Source organism: Palaemon carinicauda, chromosome 4, assembly GCF_036898095.1.
Source record: "Palaemon carinicauda isolate YSFRI2023 chromosome 4, ASM3689809v2, whole genome shotgun sequence".
Lineage (NCBI taxonomy): Eukaryota > Metazoa > Arthropoda > Malacostraca > Decapoda > Palaemonidae > Palaemon > Palaemon carinicauda.
In genome coordinates, this window is record NC_090728.1 from 30,853,051 (window position 1) to 30,865,716 (window position 12,666).

General features: G+C 45.6%; 1 protein-coding gene across 1 annotated transcript in view; it reads left to right on the top strand.

Annotated features, from left to right (window-relative positions):
• Positions 1 to 12,666, top strand: part of LOC137639855 (tax1-binding protein 3 homolog) — a 123,307-nt gene that overhangs the window by 68,959 nt on the left and 41,682 nt on the right. The window lies entirely within an intron of this gene.

Here is a 12,666-nt window from a genome sequence, read left to right on the forward strand (position 1 = left end):
CTATATATATGTACAGTGGAACCTCTACACACGAACGTATCTACATCCGAATTTTCCAACATCCGAAGTAAAATTCGAGCAAATTTTTTACTCTACACCCGAATTTTATTTCGACACACGAAGTAAACATTACGCCATTGAGTGTCGAGTGCTCAGTTCTCTATTCTTGTGTGTATCGTGTGGTTGTCCTCTGTTTGGTCTGTTATTAACAGTGCTTACTTTCTTCCTTTTCTCCTATTTCCTTTTTGATTTTACCTATAATCATGGTGCCTAAGAAGCTAAGTTTCAGTACATGAAGAAGGCAATTCTTTCATTAGAATTGAAGCAAGAAATTATAGAAAAACATGAGAGCAGTGTGCATGTGAGTGATACTGTATGGTTAAACAATATGGCTGGAATAGGCCTATTATCTCGAGGATCATCAAGGTGAAGGCAGTCATTAAAGCAAATAACCATCGAAGGGGATCACCATTATTACAAGACATCTTAGCAATACCCTGGAAGAGATAGAACGCCTTTTGTTGATAGGGATAAAGGACAAAGAGATTGTTGGCAACGATCATTTGTGAGAAGGGCTAGCGTGATGAACAGAAAGAAAGAAAAAGTGAAGCAAAGAAAACCATGATAGCATTAACAAGCTCTTTTAAATAAGACTTCTCTCTTTTTCTGTTTCTCTCTAAACATAGCATTAACATGTTCTTTAAATAAAATCTCTCTCTCTCTCTCTCTCTCTCTCTCTCTCTCTCTCTCTCTCTCTTCTTCGCTGTTATAGTGTTAGATACGTCTATTATTTTTTTTCCGAGAGAGAGAGAGAGAGAGAGAGAGAGAGAGAGAGAGAGAGAGAGAGAGAGAGATTAAACAAAAATGTGTTTAGAGTACATATGATTTTTAACAGCGTCAACGAGTTGAAAAACAATTAAATGTAACTAAAAAAGTAATAACAGCTAATCTGAATTCCTTTATTAACTAAAACAGGAATTGTTACGCAGTAAGAGAGACGGTCGGGGAGGAGGTAGAGATGGTGACTGCGATAACATACCGTAACTCGTCACTGAAAGTGATGAAAATAAAAAATCAAAAGAAAATAAATTTAAAAAATATGAAATATAAGGATAAAAATAAAATAAATAAGCTAAGTTAGATTAAAATTTCCGTAGTGTAAGTTACGGTATGTTATCGCAGTCACCATCTCTACCTCCTCGCCGATCGTGTCTCCTCGTGCGTGTGTGTGTGTTTGCGCATAAGCACACGAGTGTGGTTGTATCAATATTTGTTTTAGTTAATAAAGGAATTCAGATTCGCTGATATTGTTTTTTTAGTTACATTTAACTGTCTTTCAACTCGTTAACGCTGTTAAAAATCATATGTACACAACACATTTTTGTTTAATCTCTCATTTTTGTTTAATCTCTAATTTTTGTTTAATCTCTCTCTCTCTCTCTCTCTCTCTCTCTCTCTCTCTCTCTCTCTCTCTCTCTCTCAGAAAAAAATAATAGACGTCTCTAACACTAACAGTGAAGAAGAACAAGAGAGAGAGAAAGAGAGAGAGAGCGAGAGAGAGAGAGAGAGAGAGAGAGAGAGAGAGTATTTATTTAAAGAACATGTTAACACCATGTCTACCTTCTCGCCGATCGTCCGTCTCCGGCGTAGCAAATCCTACACCTGCGTTGGCCTGTCTCTAAGGTAAAGTGCCAATAAAACACATTTTTTATTTATTATTTCTTTATAATTATCTTTTTCACATGCTTCTTACATATTATGCAGTAATGTTTTTGTTATGTGTAATTATGTGTAGCCATTTATTAAGGATTTATTATGGGTTTTTAGGCTGAGGAACGAATTAAATTAATTACCATGTATTCTTATGGGAAAATTCGTTTCTACATCCGAACATTTTCTACATCCGAAGTTGGTTCTGGAACGGATTAAATTCGTATGTAGAGGTAGCACTGTATATGTTTATTGATTTTTGCATGTGTGTTTCATTTTGTACTAATGTGCTTACATTATACGACTCATTTCGCAATTCTAACCTTTTGATGTAAGGGAGAATTGCGTGCTTCAGGTAGAAATCAGTTTTATTCATGTTTAATGTGAAATTATTGAAAAATACGATATCAGTGAAGTAAGTGCAAAAAACATGTTCTGTGTTGCGGAGGGTTCGTTTGTTCGTGCTTGTCACTTGCCTAGTCCGAGACCTCTTTCAGGCTCCCCTGCACCAGGGAGAAGGAATGTCGTAGGACCTAAGGGAGTGAGGAGTGTAAACCAACGAACAGACGTTCCCTCAAAGGTATCAAACGTTGCTCGGCAAGCACGTCCTTGCCATAAGACAGGAGAGACGAAGTTTCTCCTCGTCTTCCGATGATTCGTCTCTTTAAAAGCCTGGGCGTAAAGTTTCGAGACGGTTGAAACGTTTATTAGTTCCTTCAGAACAAGTTCAACGTCCTAGCTGTAGTCATAATGAGTCCCGTTCATAGCGATGACGTTCATGTACAGACGTTTCTGCCACAGACTCGACGTGACATTGAGCGGTAGACACCGTAGACACAACGTGACATCGAGTGTCAGTCACCGTAGTCTCGATATAGCATCGATCAGCAGTCACTGCTGTTTACTACGTGACGTTTGAACGTCAGCCACTGCAGTCACAGGTTGATCCGAAGTTAGATATGCTGTTAAAGCTTTCTTCTTCAATAGAAGCTTTCGATCCTGTTCCTGTGCGAAAGGATCCTTTGCTTTTTGTACGTCACGGTTCTGGGATACGTGATTCGGGTCTTCAACCTTCTAGACGAGCTTTGTTATGCCACGCTGACGTTATCTCTAGTGACAGCTTTGCTGTTAAGCGAGATGCGGAGCATAAATCTCGATGTAACTTTGATCGCTTTGAACGTCAGCCACCGCAGTCACAGCGTGACGTTGAGATGCAGACACAGCAGACATGACGTGACGTTGAGCGGTAGACACCGCAGACATGACGTGACGTCGAGGGTCAGTCATCGTAGTCACGAGCGTTTGAAGTTTTTTGTTGGATTGGTCCCTGGGAGCCTTAAGTAAGAAGGTCTCTCCAGCTGTCAATGTATTGCTGTACAATTATGTCATGCATGAACAAGGCTATCAGGGATGGCTCCAATGATCTGGCAGCCACGTTCACTGCAGGAACTAGGCTATCAGGGATGGCTCCAATGATCTGGCAGCCACATTCACTGCAGGAGTACTTAAGATGTAAGTGCGCTCAATGTGTTCATTGTCAAGACAAACTTCACGATGAAGACTACCAAATCTGTCTTGGCAGCAGTAAGGGAAGGCGACTGGATGGTCTCTCTCGACCTTCAGGATGCATACTTCCACATCCCGATTCATCCAAACTTTCAACAACATCTGAGGTTTGTGGACGGGAAAGTAATGTACCAATTTCGAGCACTGTACTTCGGCCTCATTCCTGCTCCTCTTGTTTTTACAAGGCCCTGGCAAAATGTAGCAAGCTTTCTACATTTTTTGAGGATTCAGAGCCTCCCTTTATTTTGACGACTGGCTAATCAGGGCGTCGTCATTAAATCGCTGTCTGGAGAGCCTCTAATGGACATTAGACCTAACCAAGGAGCTAGGTCTCACAGTGAACGTAGAGAAGTCGTAACTTACAGTACCCCATCCCAGACTATTCTTTATTTGGGAATGGAGATACAGTGTCTGATTTTTCGGGCCTTTTCGTCTCCCACAAGAATGGAACAAGCTCTGTTAAAAGTCCTTCACTTGCAAGAGAAAAAAACAGTTGCTCTGTAAGAGTTTGAACTAGCCTCGTGGGAACTCTTTCATCGCTGGAGTAGTTTATCTCTCTGGGGAGACTCAACCTTTGCCCTCTCCAATTTCACCTAAACCATTGGAACAAGGAGAAGGGCTTAGAGAGTATCTCTTTCCCAATCTCCAACTCAGTCTAGACATGTCTGACTTGGTGGGACAGCAACATCAGACTTCGAGAAGGTCTTTCTCTTGCGATCAAGAACCCAAACCATGTGTTGTATTCAGATGCATCGGATTTGGGTTAGGGAGCTCCACTGGACAGTCTGGAATGCTCGGGTCTTTGGTCCACGGATCAGAAGGAACTCCATTTAAGGCAAGTAACATCCCTCCTTTGGCGAGATTTGTGCAAGGAAAAATGAATGTATTGGCGGACTGCCTCAGCAGAAGAGGACAAGTCATCTCCATGGAGTGGACGTTGCACAAGACTGTGTGCGAGAAGCTATGGATGACATGGGGTCAACCCACCATAGATCTTTTTGCGACTTCACTGACAAAGAGGCTCTTGACTTACTGCTTTCCAGTTCCGGATCCAGAGGCAGCCCACATACAGTAGATGCTTTCCTGCTGGACTGGTCTCACCTGGACGTTTTTCCTTTCCACCTTTCAAGATCCTAAACAAGGTGGTGCAGAAGTTCACCTCTCACGAAGGGACCAGGTTGATGTTGGTTGCTCCACGCTGGCCCGCGAGAGAGTGGTTCACAGAGGTACTTCTATGGCTGGTAGACGTTCCAAGAAGTCTGCCGTTGCGGATGGATCTCTTGCGACAGCCTCACGTAAAGAGATTTCATCAAAGCCTCCCCACGCTTCGTCTAACTGCCTTCAGACTATCGAAAGACTCTCTTGAGCTCGAGGGTTTTCGAAGGAGGCAGCTAGAGCGATCGCGAGGGCTAGAAGATCCTCTACCATCAGGATCTATCAGTCGAAATGGGAGGTATCTAGAGACTGGTACAAGTCCTCCTCTGTTTCCTCTTCCAAGTGCCTCTGTAGCGCAGATTGCAGATTTTCTGCTTTATCTGAGAAACGGTCGCTCCTTCTCTGCATCCACCATTAAAGGCTACAGAAGCATGTCAGCTTCTGTTTTCAGGCATAGGGGTTTGGATCTTTCTAATAACAAAGATCTCCAAGACCTGCTTAAGTCTTTCGAGACTTCCAAGGAACGTCATATTTCGACTCCTGCTTGGAACTTGGACGTGGTCCTACGGTTCCTTATGTCAAACAGGTTTGAACCATTAAATTCAGCCTCCCTGAAGGATCTTACCCTCAAGACACTTTTTTTTGGTGTGCTTGGCTTCGGCTTAAAGGGTTAGTGAGATACATGCTCTAGCAAGAACATTGGCTTCTCCACTAATACAGCAGTATGCGCTCTTCAACTTGGTTTTGTGGCCAAGAATGGACTTCCGTCTCGTCCTTGGCCTAATTCATTTGATATCCCCAGTCTTTCCGAGATTGTGGGGAATGAAGTTGAAAGAGTGCTGTGCCCCGTTAGAGCTCTTAAATTTTATTTATCCAGAGCTAAACCGCTGCGAGGTTGTTCAGAGGCTTTATGGTGCTCCGTTAAAAAGCCCTCTTTGCCCATTTCTAAGAATGCGTGGTCTTATTTTATTAGACTTTTGATTCGGGAGGCACACACTCATTTAAGTGAGAAGGATCGTAATTTACTTAAAGTCAAGGCTCATGAAGTCAGAGCGATAGCAACTTCAGTAGCGTTTCAGCAAAATAGATCCATTAAAAGTATTATGGACGCGACCTTTTGGAGAGGCAAGTCGGTATTCGCTTCATATTACTTGAAAGATGTCCAGACTCTTTATGAGGACTGCTACACACTGGGACCATTCGTAGCAGCGAGTGCAGTAGTGGGTGAAGGCTCTACCATTACATTCCCTTAATCCCAATATCCTTTTAATCTACTCTTGAAATTTTTATTCTTATTTTGGGTTGTACGGGAGACTAAGAAGTCTTTCGCAATCTTTTTGATTTGGCGGGTGGTCAAAATGTTGTTTCTTGAGAGCGCCCAGATTAAGGGTATTGATGAGGTCCTGTTATAGGGGTGTTCGCCCTGGATATAACAGCTCCTGGGAGTCTTTCAGCATCCTGAGAGGATGGCTGGGCTTCGTGAGGAAAGCAGACTAATGAGGCAAAGTAATCATCAGAGTCAGCTTCCTTACCAGGTACCTATACTTAAGTTGGTTTTTTATGAAATATTGTCAAAAAACTCTTGAGCATATACGCCTTTATTGTATTAATACTGGTCTCTACCCACCACCATGGGTGTGAATCAGCTATTATATATTCACCGGCTAAGTTTAATATTTAAAAATGATATTTTGATTATAAAATAAATTTTTGACTATACTTACCCGGTGAATATATAAATTAAAGGCCCTCCCTTCCTCCCCGATAGAGACCCAGCGGACTGAGAAGAACTGGAGAAATTGACAAGTATATGCGGTATCTGGCCGATAGTCGGCGCTGGTGGTCACACCCGCAACCTTCACGGCGATCGCTCGCGAGTTTTTGGAATCTGTCGAGCCGTCGGAGACGTCAGCTATTATATATTCACCGGGTAAGTATATTCAAAAATTTATTTTATAATCAAAATATCATTTTGGCTGGTGGATAGATCGCAGAACAACTGCTGCGATTCTCACTTCTAACAAGCCACTGTTCTTCCTGACGAGACACTCCATCTTGTATGGTCTTCGAAGAGTATCTTCTTTGAAACGACACAGATCGTCATCCTCCGATCTCTTCGAGTTGCACTGCCTCGGTAGGACATCCCATATGCAGTTGAAGGATTTAGCATTCCCTTCTTGAAACCTAACCTGGCACTTTCCATCGAGGGGCGGGGTAAACCACAAATGTCAATCTTGGCGCTTGATACCCCACTTGCTTGTTGGAACTTGTTGTTTGCAGACAAGTACAGTGATTATGGTTTCCACTGTTTTTGATCTTACTACAGTTGACAGTTTTCTTCATTGGCTCTCCAGTCCTCTTTGGGAGGGGGAAGGAACTCAGATACGAGCTTCAGCTAAGTTTCTCAGGCAACACCCAATGTCGGCCTTCAATTTGAGCTAGAATTCGTTGATGGAAAAACAGTGTGTGTGTGGCCAGGAGGTTCACCTCCAGGGGTTGGAACTCTCCCTACTGAGGAAGAGTCCCGCCAACAACCCCTGGTCAGCAGTCATCCTGCTTGCAGGGAGAATTGTAGACTAGCAGCAGATGTTGGCCGTTTTTTTCCCATCTGTGGGAAAGACTTCCTTTACCTGTCGGTCTCCCCTTCAGGAGATTCCTCTGGCAGGAGCTAGATTCGTTCACTCCCCTTCTGAGGGAGAGTCCCTCCACCAGCCACTATCAGCAATCTTCTTGCTAGCGGGAAAGATTGCTGACAGGAGCTGGATTCGTTCACTCGCCTTCTGAAGGAGAGTCCCTCCACCAGCCACTGTTCAGCAATATTCTTGCTTGCTGGAAGAATTGCTGACAGTGGCTGGTGGAGGGACTCTCGCTCAGAAGGGGAGTGAACGAATCCAGTTCCTGCCGGAGGAATCCCCTGAAGGGTAGACCGACAGGTGAAGGAAGTCTTTCCCGGGGATGGGAAAAAAATGTCCAACACCTGCTGCTGTAATCTGCAATTCTCCCTGCAAGCAGGAAGATTGCTGACCAGAGGTTGTTGGTGGGACTCCTACTGAGAAGGGAGAGTTCCAACCCCTGGAGGTGAATCTCCTGGCCACACATTGTTTTTCCATCAACGAGTTCTAGCTCAAGTTGAAGGCCAACATCGGGTATTGCCTGAGAAACCTAGCCGAAGCTCGTATCTGGGTCCCCCCCCCTCCCCTCCCAAAGAGGACTGAAGAGCAGGAGCTGGATTCGTTCACTCCCCTTCTGTGGGAGAGTCCCTCCACCAGCCACTGTTCAGCAATCTTCTTGCTTGCGTGAAGAATTACTGACAGTGGCAGCAGATGGTGGTTGCCTATTCTCATCCATAAGAAAGGCTTCCTTCAGCTGTTTAGTCTCTCCTTCGGGGGGATTAATATGGCGGGAATTAGATTCATTCATTCCTCTTCATTGCTCTTCGGAACAGGTCGCATCGGCAGCAGTCTCGTCTCACCCATCAGACTTGTCTCTCCAGCAAGACACTTCTTGCCCAGCAGCTCGTCACGCCCAGCTGACTTGTCTGCAACTCCCAATGGAGGTCCCCAGAGAACTCCCTCCGCGACACAATCTACTCTAATAGCCACATGTGAACATTGTTCACAAAGCCGTATCTTCGCTGCGACTTCACGCCTGGAGACTATTCAGCTCATCCTCTCTGAGAAGTCCTTTCCGCAACAAGTTACAAAGAGTATGTCCGGATACCTGCGTAGATCTTCGACTTCGATCTATTAGGCCAAGAGGACTGTAGTTGGTATCGTGGAAGGGTTATCTCCTCCCTTGATGCCACTATTCCAGCAATAGCTGAGTTCCTTGTTATACCTTTGGGAGAAAAGCTTCTCTCGGTCTCGGCGATGAAAGGCCACTGCTCGTCTTTGAGCCTCGCCTTTAGAGCGAAAGGAATTAAGCTTTCCTCTACATCGGCATTGCCTTTTAATACAGAGTTTCGAGCCTACCTGCTCTCAGTCGAAAGGCAGACCTCCTCCGCTGGGCATAAGTCACGTCCATTGGTCCCCAAAGGGTACTCATTTCGACCAAGGACTCCAAGCAAGCAGATCTTCACCTGACCTCGATGACAGGTGTCCCACTCGTTTGTCCTCAACCAAGAGAATCGGTGAAGCCCATGGGCTACCTGCAACGTTTTTCATTTATGGCGATGTGCCATGTAATACTCTACTTTGTTCTTGGCAGTTTGAATCCCAGAATTCAAGCCTTTTGGGTTTTGGAGTCCTTCGTAGCATGACCAATGATCCAGATCGGCGGTTACTATGCCAGGGAGAAATGGGGCCGCTACCTCAAACCACTATAGGAGCTCGCCCCTGAGTATCAGCACTCTTCGTTAGCTCGGGGAAGTTCAAGAGAAGGATCGCGAGGTCATGGACTGAGTGTTGAACCCTGATCCTTCCCCGCATAAAGGAGACGGAGCTCATAACGTTAGGGGCAGGAGTACACCATAGCGTTTTAAGAAAACTACCGTGTGACGCAGGCGTTTGGAAGCATCAAATGACCTTCACAGCCCACTTCCTGCAAGATGTTCTCTATTGACCCTGTGGTGGCTACACAATAAATGGTTCAAACACCTCAAGCTCCCTGATGGACAACTAGCAGATGGGGGAAGGCAGATTTTTAACCATGGGTAAGTCTGGAATGAATGACAAAGAATGACTGACACTTACTTTCATCTTCCACCCTGTGGGGTAACAGCATCTATATGGTACTCTGCAAACCTGGCCTCTGTTGTCTGCAGGTAGAATTATTTCCGTTGTGTAACTTGGTATAGAAAGATATACCTGTTACCTCCCCCATACCCCCCCCTCCCCCGGCGAGGTGGGATTTGGTAACAATATTGGTTGAATCTAAAATTCCTACGTTTCGGATAATTCTTACCTAGACTAGTTACCCTGCTAGTGTCACACAATCACACAGATTGCTCAGGCCGCTGACCGTGCCGTGCACGAATTGTTTAGCAAGGTGTCGGGGTTTCTCCCCGTGTGGAGCACATACGGGAAAACCCCGGGTCAAAGACCAGCCAGTTGGTTTGCACTTCCATCCTCCTAATGGGTAAGGCAATCCCTATAAATATTGAGGGTTTGTATTAGTATTGGAACAAATGACAAATTTGGAAGTAATTTGTATTTTTCCAAATGATACACACCTGTGGCTATTTATACAAAGTGGCACACCATCATCTGTCCCCCGATAATCTCTGCCTGTAATAAAAAGTGACGATACAACACAGGTGTGTTTATGAGCGGGGTAGCCGGCTAACCCCCCCCCCCCACACACACACACACTAACCAGCGAGTGGGTAGTTAGACCTCGCTAAATGTCTCATGGCTAGACTTCCTTCTTTTCTGAAAATAATATCCTTATAAATAGCTACAGGTTTGTATAGTTAGAAAAAATACAAATTACTTGCAAATTTGTCATCTTACTTAGGAATTAGTTCAGGATGTGGTTGTTCATATTATGGAAAAAAATTCATAACAATTGTTATGGTCATTACATTAAAACTATATTTTTATGAATAGAACTTACCTGGCAGTTATATATAAATAGCTATAGTCTCTGACGTCCGGCAAAATTTTTCAAAATTTGCGGCAAACGCCGTGTGGTGGTTGTGTGGTTAGGTGGTTAACACCCCTTACAGGGTGGTACGTGGAATCATTCCCGGTTTCTGTTTCTCAGATCATCTCTGCCGGTTGGACTGACAACATCTTTGGTCTGCCGTTGGAGTTTTTCGTTCGCTTTCCCTGTGTCGCTGTACTGGACTTCTTTTTTGGTGACGTACACTGATCTAGGGTTTTGGCAATCCCTTTTGTTATTATTTTTTAACTATTTGTTTGTTTACGATGACTGATAAACTTCATTTTCGTGTTTATATATATGAGGTATGCAAGGTGAGGTTACCGAAAGTTTTGGCAGACCCTCACACTGTTTGTTTAAAGTGCAGGGGTTTTGAATGTTCGCTTGATAATAGGTGCAAGGAATGTGAGGTTTTGAGCGAGAAAGAATGGTCAAGCATGAAACGCTATGTGCGTAAGTTAGAGTTAGATAAAGCCAGGAGGGCTTCGAGATCTAAATCTAATTCTCCTAGTGAGCTTAGCTTGAATATTTCTTTTGATCCCTTAATTAATTCCTCTGTAGAAGTTGAACCTTCTCCAGAGGTAGTAGCTCCTGCCCCTTCTACAGGAACAGTATCTACGGATGACCCTCAGTACGCCAAGATGGCGGCTGAGTTGAAGGCTATTAAAGACCAGCTTTCAGCCTTTAAAGGTAAGAGTGAGACTGTGTTTAGTGCTTGTGAAAGTGCAGTGGAGGTGGCGACTGATCGAACCTGTCACGCCCCTAGGTCTAGACCTCTACCAAGCTCCCAGGACCAAGGGAGAAGGTACGTCGACGGCCGCAAGGGAGTGAGAGGTATGCATCCTCGGTCAGCCGTCGCCTCAAGCAGTCCTGTTGCGTTTTCCCAGGCTGCTCATGACCGCCACGGAAAATGCGTGTTGGAAGTGATGGTGTCTTCTCCGAGCCCCTCGCCTAGACGCAAATGGCAGTATGAGGCTTCGAGACCGACCAAGAGGAGATGGAATCAAGCTGTCCAGACCCGTTCTCGCTCTCCCTTATCGAGTAGCCCGGAACCTTTTCCTTCAGAGGATGACTGGGACGCCGTTCCAACGAAGAGGTCAAAGCCTAGAAATGGAGGGAAGGAAGATTCTCCTCTTCTTGTAAGCGACGAGAGACTATTGAGAGAACCTTCTTCTACGACCAGCGCTACTCGGCAGCCATCGCCTTCGGAAACGCAGGATCCAGCAGCAGTCGCGAAGTCTTTCATGCAAGTTATGCAGAAGCAGCTGTTTTCTCTGGTACAAGCTTTTAGCCGCCCTTCCTCCCAGTCGGGCAGGCGTAAGGACGACTCTTTACCGATTAAGAAATCGGGCTCTAAGAGGGAACGGAGTGCCTCTCCTAGGGCCGCGATTCGTCAAGCGCGCGATACCGAGCTTCGTCTTCCTCGACATGCCGCCAGGACGCTCGCGATTCTCGTCGCCAGGACGCTCGCGATTCTCGTCGCCAGAACGCTTCCGTCTCTCACTCGCGACACCAGGACGCTTCCAGCCTGCCTCTCCAGGATGCTTCCGCTTCACGATGCCAGGACACATGCAGCTTTTGTCCCAAGGACGCTTCCAGCTCTCGGCGACAGGACACATCCTCCTCCCGCCTCGAGGACGCTTCTAGCGCGTGACGTCAGGACGCCTCCATTGCGCGGCGCCAGGACGCACGCGTCCCTCGATGTCAGGACGCATTCACCCCTCACCAACAGGACACATCCGACGATTTGCTTTTCTCGGACGCAGATGAGCAATTGGAAACTGATCGGCTTGTTAAAGCAACCCCAGATTTAGTCCCTGCAGCCCAAAGAGAGACTGAGTTTGAAATAGGGCAAGATCTAGAGGATATCTCAGAGGATGAGGATAAACCTGCTAACGCGGCTGCAGATTATAAGGTTCTCTCTCGCTCCCTCCTTGAGCTTTATGGGGAGGAGAAATCAAGAGTCATCTGATTTGGTGGCTGGATCCAGCTATTTTAGGGGAAGGAATCTCCCTGTTCAGGAAGAACCCAGACCTATTGTTGTTCTCAGACGCTTGGGAGTCAGGATGGGGAGCAACACTGTGAAGTAAGGAGGTCTCAGGCTCTTGGGGAAAGGAGCAAGCTTGTGTGGTACATCAACAGGAAGGAGTTGATGGCCATTCTGTTGGGACTGAAGGCCTTCAAAGACTCTGTGTCGGGGAGGATAGTGGAGGTCAATTCGGACAACACCACGGCTTTGGCTTACATCAGAAAGCAAGGGGGAACTCACTTTCTGTCTCTATTCGAAACAGCAAAAGAGCTCCTTCTTTGGTCGAAGGAGAACAACGTAGAACTTCTAACAAGATTCGTGCAGAGACAGAAGAATGTAAGAGCAGACATGCTCAGCAGTAAAGGGCAAGTTCTTCCCACAGAGTGGACTCTCAATCATCAGGTCTGTCAGAGTCTGTGGAAGTTATGGGGGAGGCCTTTAATAGACCTCTTCGCCTCCAACCAAAACAAAAGGGTCCCCAACTACTGCTTCCTAGTCTTGGACGAGGAGGCAATAGCAGTAGACGCCTTCTTGATGGACTGGACGGGGATGGACACCTATGCATTCCCCCCTTTCAAGATCCTCAATCTGGTAATCAAGAAATT